Raw genomic sequence first — 8,940 nt, 5'->3', positions numbered from 1 at the left:
ATGTTTCGCCATGGAAGACGCAAGACCAGGGGTGGCCAACCCGTCATAGACCAAGAGCCACTTTTCTTACTGTGTTACGGCAAAGAGCCACATCGTACATGGGCAAGTGTAATCTGTTGAGCGGGGGGGGGGGAGGGGGGGGCGAGTGTAAATTATTAGCTGTGAAGACAGTCAAATGCGTGTTTTCCACTACGCCGGTTTTAAAAGTATTAGCGGCTCGCTAGGCTTGTAAACTAACCGCGCACCACGAAAATGTAGCAGTGTGTCGCCCCGTTTGTGCAGGTGAGCCCGCGGACCGTTTGGGGAGCCACATGAAACCAGGCAAAGAGCCGCATGCAGCTCGCGATCCGCGGGTTGGCCACCCCTGCGCTAGACCAACAGGCCAGCAGGCTAACAGACGCACGGATTGTTTGCTGGCGATGCAAGAAGCGGGGACATAGATCCGCCCATTGCCGATAACCCGAGCCGGCGGGAAACAACGACGGGGCTGCCCAATAGGGGACCGGCAGTCCCACAGGACCCCACCCCCTAATAGAAGAGCAGACATGCGCTTTGGGTTGTGGGTGAACTGTCGACTAGACGGGGTAAAGGTAAAGCGCTTCTAGACACTGGGTCTACTGTCTCACTACTGCGCCCCGGTATACTCCCTGACGAGGGATGGCAGTTGACCGATGCATACCTGCTGACTATTACAGGCGCCGAGTAGAGATGTGGGGCAAGAAACGGCTAGAGGTGAGTCTGGCCGGCCAGGTGTGGCCACAGGACTTCTGGTTAGCACCCGTCAGCGAGCCCTGTATCCTCAGCCTGGATTACCCTACTGCAGTCGGAGCTATACTGGATACAAAAGCAAGAACGCTAAAGGTGGGGAGAAAAACAGTGACGCTGTCTGGCGTAGGCTGTAGTGATAGAGCAACAGAGTCCTGAGGCTCCTTGGTGGTGTCGCCCCGGACTCCTTTGGGTGGAGCCGCCACGTTTGGAGGAGCTGAACTCGCAGCGCCAGAGGTGAACGGTAACGCTCGAGGGGCCGAACGCGGCACCGCCAAGTCGAGATCACCACTGCCTTCTCGGGGGGACACTGCCCACGCTGGAGGAGCTGAACACACAGCGCCGGTATTGGGGAGTGAAACCTCAGGGGCTGTGGGCGGGGCACACGAGCAGCATGATGGTTACCAACGCAAACTAAATGCCTGCCAGCCAGCCAGCATACAACAGCGGAATGAGATTGCGAGACTGAGAAGCTGCGTCCAAGAGCTGTGGGACCACAGCAGCAAAGAACTCACCTCAGAACAGAAGCAAAAACTCTGGAAATTACTGCGACAAAACGAGGACATTTTTGCAGAGTCTGAGGAAGTTTGCAGACGCACTGACCTCGTACAGCACCACATTGACACTGGCGACGCTGCGCCCATCCGACTGTGCCCACACCGATTACCACTGGCAAAGAGAGAGGTCGCCGGGCAGCAAATAGCCAAGATGGCTGCTGCGGGAGTCATTGAGCCGTCAAGCAGCCCGTGGGCTGCCCCGGTGGTGCTAGTGAAGAAGAAGCTAGGTGGCTGGAGGTTCTGTGTGGACTACCGACGGCTGAACACGGTGACAAAGGTAGACTCTTACCCTGTTCCTCGCATCGATGATGCGTTAGACTGTCTTGGTTTAGCTCTCTGGACCTGCGTAGAGGCTACTGGCATTAGCACCCAAGGCTAAAGAGAAGACAGCATTTACGCTAGGTACAGGTCTGTGGCATTTCACAGTGTTGCGCTTTAACCTTTTCTTACCATAGCGCAGCGTGTTCGTTGATTGCAAAAGAAAACATTACCAGTCTTGTCTTTTAACCATTTACTAAAAATAAACAGAGATCTCTGGAGAGCTCACAAAGCCTAATCATGTCACCCCATGTGCAGCTCTGAAGCTGTCTGCTCCTCTCACCATTATATATGCTTTCCTGCTAAACATAGGAGCTGCACGGTCCTACAGCTGTCTCTATTCTGGAAGCGAGGTCTTACTACCTGGCCTTACCACATAAGGTCACAGTAAGCCTCCTCTCACACATCCCATTTTTAGCCTACTGCAAACATATAGAGTATTGGAAAAGGCACACAAGCGCTTACACCGACATTTTTACTAACAAGCAACTTGATCCTTAATATAATGTAAGCAAAACATATAGTGATTAATATTAGAGATTTGATTAATATTTTATGACTAGTCAAATATATAAATTATGATAAGCTTTTGATTCAATACTGTAATGTAAACAAACTATGAAGGGATTAAAATGAAAACCACAATAACAGTCATGCCGTTCGGCCTCTGTAATGCTCCCTCTACTTTTGAGCATCTCATGGAGCGTGTACTGGCTGATGCCCTGAGAGACCGCTGCATTGTTTACCTGGACGATGTACTGGTACACGGAGCCATGTTCGAGGACGAGTTGAACAATGTGCAAACGGTGTTTTTTTTTTTTCTTTTTGTGGCCCACCTCCATCCCCCCATCTTTGGAGGACAATTTGTTTTATGTACAGATCAGATGATAACAATTCTGTATAATATAGTGCAATAGTGATAACAATAATTGGGGTTAGGTGGACCATGAGAAGATATAGAAAATAAGGGAAAAGAAAAGAGGGGGAGAGAAAATTAACTTTTCCACTTTTGTAAGTCGCTCTGGTTAAGAGTGTCTGCTAAACGCCGTAAATGTAAATGTAATTGTAAAAGGGAAAAGACAGAGGGGCTGGGAAAAAAAAAACAACCAGCTCAAATGACCACTGCAAAGAAAAGCAGAAAGTATACCCAAGACATATAGTACAAATGACTGTGATATATCTGTATGTGTGAGTGTGTGTTTATGTGCAACATAAAAGTGCAACATAGGATAAATGTACAGAATGTACTTACCAGCAAGGGTAGAGAGCTGCGACAACATTCCCCCAGAGGCCAGAGGCAGGCAGAGAAAGACCCGGGAATCCCACCTGCCCACGGCCCCTCCAGGGGCAGTGGAGTCCCAGGGCCGCACTTCACAGTGACTCCGAGAGGGAGACCCGAACAGTGCCCCCCCAACCAAGCAGCGCAGGTCCAGGGAAACCAGAGGTAACAGAGCCCCGCCCCAGGATGCCCCCCCCACCACGGGCAGCAGCAAGGCCCCAGCGCCATGCACCCCCGAGAGCCACCCACCATCCAACAGGGCCCCCCTCCCACCGAGGAGCCCCAAGCCGCCCCGGACCATAACCGCACAGGGGAGCGGGCCAACCACCACGCCGGAGGACCAAGCCAGGCCCCGAAAACCCAAGGCGCCCCACCTCTGGAGGGGGGCAGTAACCACAGCGGAGCAGCCGGGAGAGGACCGGCCACGACAGCCCCCAGCCCAGAACCAGCTATTCTCTGTCGTGGAAATTTTAGACTTAGACGTGGTTAAATGATTAATTTATTACAAAAATATAAATATATATAAATAGGACAAAGACAGACACAACACAGACACATACATGAGAGTCTCATTCAAGCATGACAACCCTGAAGGCAAGTGGGGCAGTCCCCTTTGCTTATATACAATCTCAAACACAATTCAGCAGTTCTAACAAGCAGATTATCTTTAGCACAGCATGTTCCAAAACATAGGTGCCCAGCTGGCTACTTTGTCTCACATGGGTGTATCTCCTAATATGGACTTTCCTAGAGTTAGCGGAAGCAACTGATGTATCAGTTGAACGCAGAAAAAAGAGAAAGCTAAATGACCCAAGTATAGTAGCCTAGTGACTACCAGTTAACAGAGTGCTCTTACCCTTTGCACACCCCTTGACCTGGGTCACAGTATAGCACACATGCATAATATGAACTAAACATGGTTACACTGTCTGTCTTTCTGTCTACATTCTGTCTATATTGTTGTTGTTGTCATGGTGACCGGTGTCGGCCAGAGGAGGATGGGTTCCCCCCCTGAGTCTTGGTTCCTCTCAAGGTTTCTTCCTCATGCAAAAACTAGGGAGTTTTTCCTTGCCACTGTCGCCTTTGGCTTGCTCACTGGGGGCTAGGACTCGGCACTTGTAAAGCTGCTTTGTGACAACAACTGTTGTAAAAAGCGCTATATAAATAAAATTTGATTGATTGATTGATTGATTACACTGAAACACACTACTCCATTATTGTAGTCCTTCTGCTTAATCAGAATGACATGTACTAAATCATAAAGTTCATAATGATCTCTTATAATAACTAAACATGATCTAATCAATAATTTCTGTCACACCTCACACATACAATCAACCTCATATATACATTCACCCCCATATAGACACTCCTACATACAAACACACAACCCCTTATATACACCTACACACCTCCCTATACACATACACAGGCCCGTTGACAGTCTTGCTAGGGCCCGGGACAAGAAAGTTTAATGTGCCCCCCCTCCCCCCGGCGCACGTCATTTGAAATTCGTTATTTGACAATCCTTCTGTTAGGTCATATAGTATATATGATTCTACTTCCTGCTTTCCTCCTGTACAGACGCTTTTCTGCCAGCTCTGCCTGTCCTTTACTGTTTTTTCATTTATTGGAGTTATAACTACAAGTTAAGTTATTTTTACAAGTTAAAAGGATCCATTACTCATTACTTCACTTGGTAAGCTTTTTACATTTATCTGTAAAGGATAATTTAGCATTTTTGATACTCCGACAGTCCGACACTGCGAGTGAACTGTTTTTGTGCCTCAACCTTGTGAGTTAGTGGTTTTAGTGCACCGTTCTATCAGTAACTGATACTTTCCCAGCTGTGAAATACCTGCCAGAACTTCTTGGGTGTTAATTTTGCACTTGATTTTTAACTTGGATATTTGAGCCTTGTGTGCCCAGTTCTCTTGATATTGCCTCGATTATGGCTCATGCTTCCACATCATCTATTTGCTCTGAGTGTATCAAACTGTCTCAGAGGGTGGCGGAACTTCAGGAAAGAATCCATACCTTACATTCTATAAGGGAGGATGAGGAATATCTGGACTCGATTCTTGCCACACAAGCTGCTGATAAAACCGTTCCTGTAACTGGCAAAGAAAGAGACGTTTCTCTGCATTGTCGCTGGGATGTACTGGGGGCAAAGCCTAAGCTCATCGGGGGAAGGGACGTTGCAGAAACCAGCACAGCAGCGATGGCAAGCAGCTATCTTCAGAACAGAACATTCCTTTAGATAACAGATATGAAGCTCTCTCCTCAACTGGAGTAGCAGGAATAGAGCAGTCTGACCACAACATACTGCCTCCCTCTCCAGGACATCAAGGACATCAAACACACCCCAATCAGCATCACAGAACCAACTCCAGTCTGGCTGCTAAGCAACAGCATGCAAATAACTCTGGCCATTCGCGGACCAACCACCAGGCTGCCAACTGTGTTAGCCGGCAGCATGCTAACAAGCATGCTAAGAGTCGTCCCAACCACCAGCCTGCAATCCGTGCCAGTCGACGGCTAACTAATGAGCATGCTAATAGGGTTTGCCATCGGGATGCTAACCATGTTAGCAATCGGTGTGCTAACCATGTTGGCCATCGGGATGCTAACCATGTTAGCCGCCGAGGCATTAACGGTGAAAGGAGACAAGGAACACCGCCACAGCCTAAAACGCTGCTGATTGGGGACTCAGTTATCAGAGATGTATGGAGCAACAGTATTAAGGCCTTTTGCTCTCCTCGTGTTACTGTCTGTGAAGTGATACCCATGATTCCACGCATATTGCAAGACCATCCAGCTACGGAAAGACTGATTGTGCATGTCGGCTCTAGCGATGTTTACAAACAACAGTCTGAGATTCTGAAACAGGATTTTAACCATCTGCTCGACATTCTGGAGTTTTCCCAGTGCGAAGTGTTCATTTCTGGACCAATACCTACTGCACGTCGAGGCAGTGGTCACTTTACCAGACTGCTGGCTCTAAACAGCTGGCTCACTACAGCCTGTGCTCATCGGAAGGTAAACTTCATTGACAATTTCAACATCTTTTGGAGTCGTCCTGAGCTTTTTAAACCGGATCAGCTTCACCCTAACAGGGCTGGGACTCAAATGCTTGTGGATAATCTAATGTATGGAATCACTCACATGCGGAACCTGCACCCAACCGCCAGCAGTAACGTCAGTAATGTCAGTCAAAGGAGCCCACCATCTCCTGTCAGAGAATCTGTCCACAGTCTCAGAGGTAAACTCCAGGAGATTGATGAGGTTCCGCAACACTACAGTCTGCAGTCTTGTAGGAACTCACTTACTTCTCCTGCACACTCAGTGACTCAGGTCTGACACACTGGAACCCATGCTCCTAGTAAGTGCTACATTCCAGTTATTTTAAATAGCCGGTGGCATGGCTCTCAGAATCGAAATAAAAATGTAATCAGAAGAAAACACAAGGGCACAAAACATTGTAACAAACAAAATTTGATCCCAGTGAAATGCACAAGTGATGTAAATGATGCTGATCAAACACATCAAGTCTTCAAAGTCTCCTTACTAAACGTCCGCTCACTCACAAACAAGACTTTTATAATAGCTAAATTAATTGAAGATTATTGTCTGGACTTTCTTTTTCTAACAGAGACTTGGCTTGATAGCAATGGAGCAATAGTGCTAAATGAAGCTTCGCCTCCTGACTTTAACTATTTTAATGTCTCTAGAGTAAATAAGAGAGGTGGTGGTGTTGCATGTTTTTACCATAAAGCATTCCGCTGTAAGCAGATCTCATTAGGGGAACATCCTACGTTTGAATATCTGGCAGTACAACTCAACAGTACTTATTCAGTTCTTTTGATTGTTATCTATCATCCTCCCAGACTACATGCAGACTTTCTTGAAGATTTTGAAGAAATGCTCTCAAGGATTTTAATTGATTTTGATTATGTTTTAATTGCTGGGGATTTTAATATTCACATGGATATATCCACAAATCCAATCACTTCAGAGTTCATGAGGATGCTTAACTCTTTTGATCTCATACAGCATGTATCAGGCCCAACTCATAAGCATGGCCACATTTTAGATTTGATCATTTCTAAAAGCATAGAGGTTAATAATACTGAAATTATTGATGTTGCAATTTCTGACCATTTTGGCGTATTTTTCAATATGTCATTATCTACTAGAACACTCAGTGAAAAGCGTACAATAACCAAGCGTTATCTCAGTGCTGGCAGTGCCGTGGCCTTCACAGACATGATACAGTCCCTCCCTCCCCTCTCAGAAAATGGGAATGAGCTAGTTGAAACATTCACACAGAGAGTTAAGAACTGTATTGATGCTGTGGCACCAAAGGTAACTAAAATTATCTCTGGTAAAATTAGGATGCCCTGGAGAAACACTCCTTCTATTGTAAAATTTAGGCAAGAATGTAGGCAGGCTGAGAGACGTTGGCGAAGGTCAAAATTGCAAGTACATTTTGATATTTATAAAACAACATTGCACAATTACAACAGTGAAGTGAAATCAGCAAGGGAAAACTATTTCTCTACCTTAATCAATTCATCAAATAATAACTCGGCTGTCCTGTTCAGAAGTATTGATCAGCTAGTAAACCCCACCTCCTGTGTCTTCCCTGAGACTGTTTCAGTTGAAAAATGTGATGAGTTTGCAATATTTTTTAGGGACAAGATCACTAGTATAAGGCAGAACATAGCAACAAGCACTAATAGACTATCAAACCTTATATCAGTTACTCAGCCTAACTTTAATATGTCTTATTTCAAAGAAGTTGACATGGTAACACTACTTGATGTGATTTCATCACTAAAATCCTCTACTTGTGAACTGGACCCTTTACCTACATGCTTTTTCAAGCAGGTTCTGAGCTCATTAGCAAATGAAGTTCTAACGATTGTTAATCAGTCTCTGCAATTGGGTGAATTCCCTAACTTTTTTAAAACAGCAATGGTTAAACCACTATTAAAGAACAGAAATCTTGATCCCACAATTCTCAATAATTATCGACCTATATCTAACCTTTCCTTTCTTAGCAAAATCATTGAAAAAGTTGTGTCAATCCAGTTGAATGATTATGTAAAAGTAAATCAAATAAATGACACTTTTCAATCTGGTTTCAGAGCTCTCCACAGCACTGAAACAGCCCTAGTTAAGGTAGTAAATGACTTGAGATTGAATAAGGATGCAGGAAAACTCTCAGTCCTTTTTCTGCTGGATTTAAGCGCCGCTTTTGACACAGTTGATCATGAAATTCTTCTTGATCGACTACAGAGTTGGGTAGGCCTTAGTGGCTTAGTCTTAGACTGGTTTAGATCGTACCTAACTGGGCGTGATTACTATGTAGCATTAGGTACCTCTTCCTCCACACGTCAAAAAATAACTTGTGGCGTCCCCCAAGGATCAATTCTTGGGCCGTTACTATTCAACCTATATATGCTTCCGCTACCACATATCATTAATAAACATGGTATTAGTTATCATCAATATGCAGATGACACTCAACTTTACATTTCTCTAGAACCTAAGGCCCTAAAATCAATTTGCTCACTGTTTGACTGCATAGATGATATACAGACATGGATGTCTGACAATTTTCTGCAATTAAATAAACAGAAGACAGAGGTTCTTGTTCTTGGCAGTGATTCACAAAGGAATGATGTCCAGACCTATTTAAATAAAATGAATCTGAATGCCAGACAATGTGTTAAGAACCTGGGCGTCACCTTTGATAATGAGCTCAGCTTCAAATCACACATCATGACTACATGCAAGACAGCTTATTTTCACCTTCGAAACATTGCTAAGGTCCGGGATATGCTCACTCCTGCTGACAGTGAAAAACTTGTCCATGCATTTATCACATCAAGGCTAGATTATTGTAACGCTGTTCTATCTGCTCTTCCAAAGAGCTCTATTTCGCACCTACAGCGAGTTCAGAACGCGGCTGCAAGGGTTCTGACCCGCAGGAGAAAGAGAGATCATATTACACCT

At 45.3% G+C, this 8,940-nt stretch overlaps 1 protein-coding gene and 1 long non-coding RNA gene across 2 annotated transcripts in view; one reads left to right on the top strand and one right to left on the bottom strand.

The window, feature by feature from the left end:
* The window catches only part of LOC143514234 (uncharacterized), a 29,890-nt gene extending 26,813 nt beyond the window's left edge, over positions 1-3,077 (bottom strand). The window contains exon 1 of the long non-coding RNA XR_013130804.1: positions 2,893-3,077. This is a non-coding gene — a long non-coding RNA (uncharacterized LOC143514234). The remainder of the gene's footprint in view (positions 1-2,892) is intronic.
* Positions 3,078-5,340: 2,263 nt separating this feature from the next.
* LOC143514214 (stabilin-2-like) overlaps positions 5,341-8,940 on the top strand; it is a 40,609-nt gene continuing 37,009 nt past the window's right edge. The window contains exon 1 of the mRNA XM_077005134.1: positions 5,341-6,301. The gene's annotated coding sequence lies outside the window, so the exon portion shown is untranslated. The remainder of the gene's footprint in view (positions 6,302-8,940) is intronic.

This window comes from Brachyhypopomus gauderio, chromosome 5, assembly GCF_052324685.1.
Source record: "Brachyhypopomus gauderio isolate BG-103 chromosome 5, BGAUD_0.2, whole genome shotgun sequence".
Taxonomy (NCBI): Eukaryota; Metazoa; Chordata; class Actinopteri; order Gymnotiformes; family Hypopomidae; genus Brachyhypopomus; species Brachyhypopomus gauderio.
The sequence above is the reverse complement of the archived record's forward strand: the minus strand, read 5'-3'. Positions and strand labels throughout refer to the sequence as shown.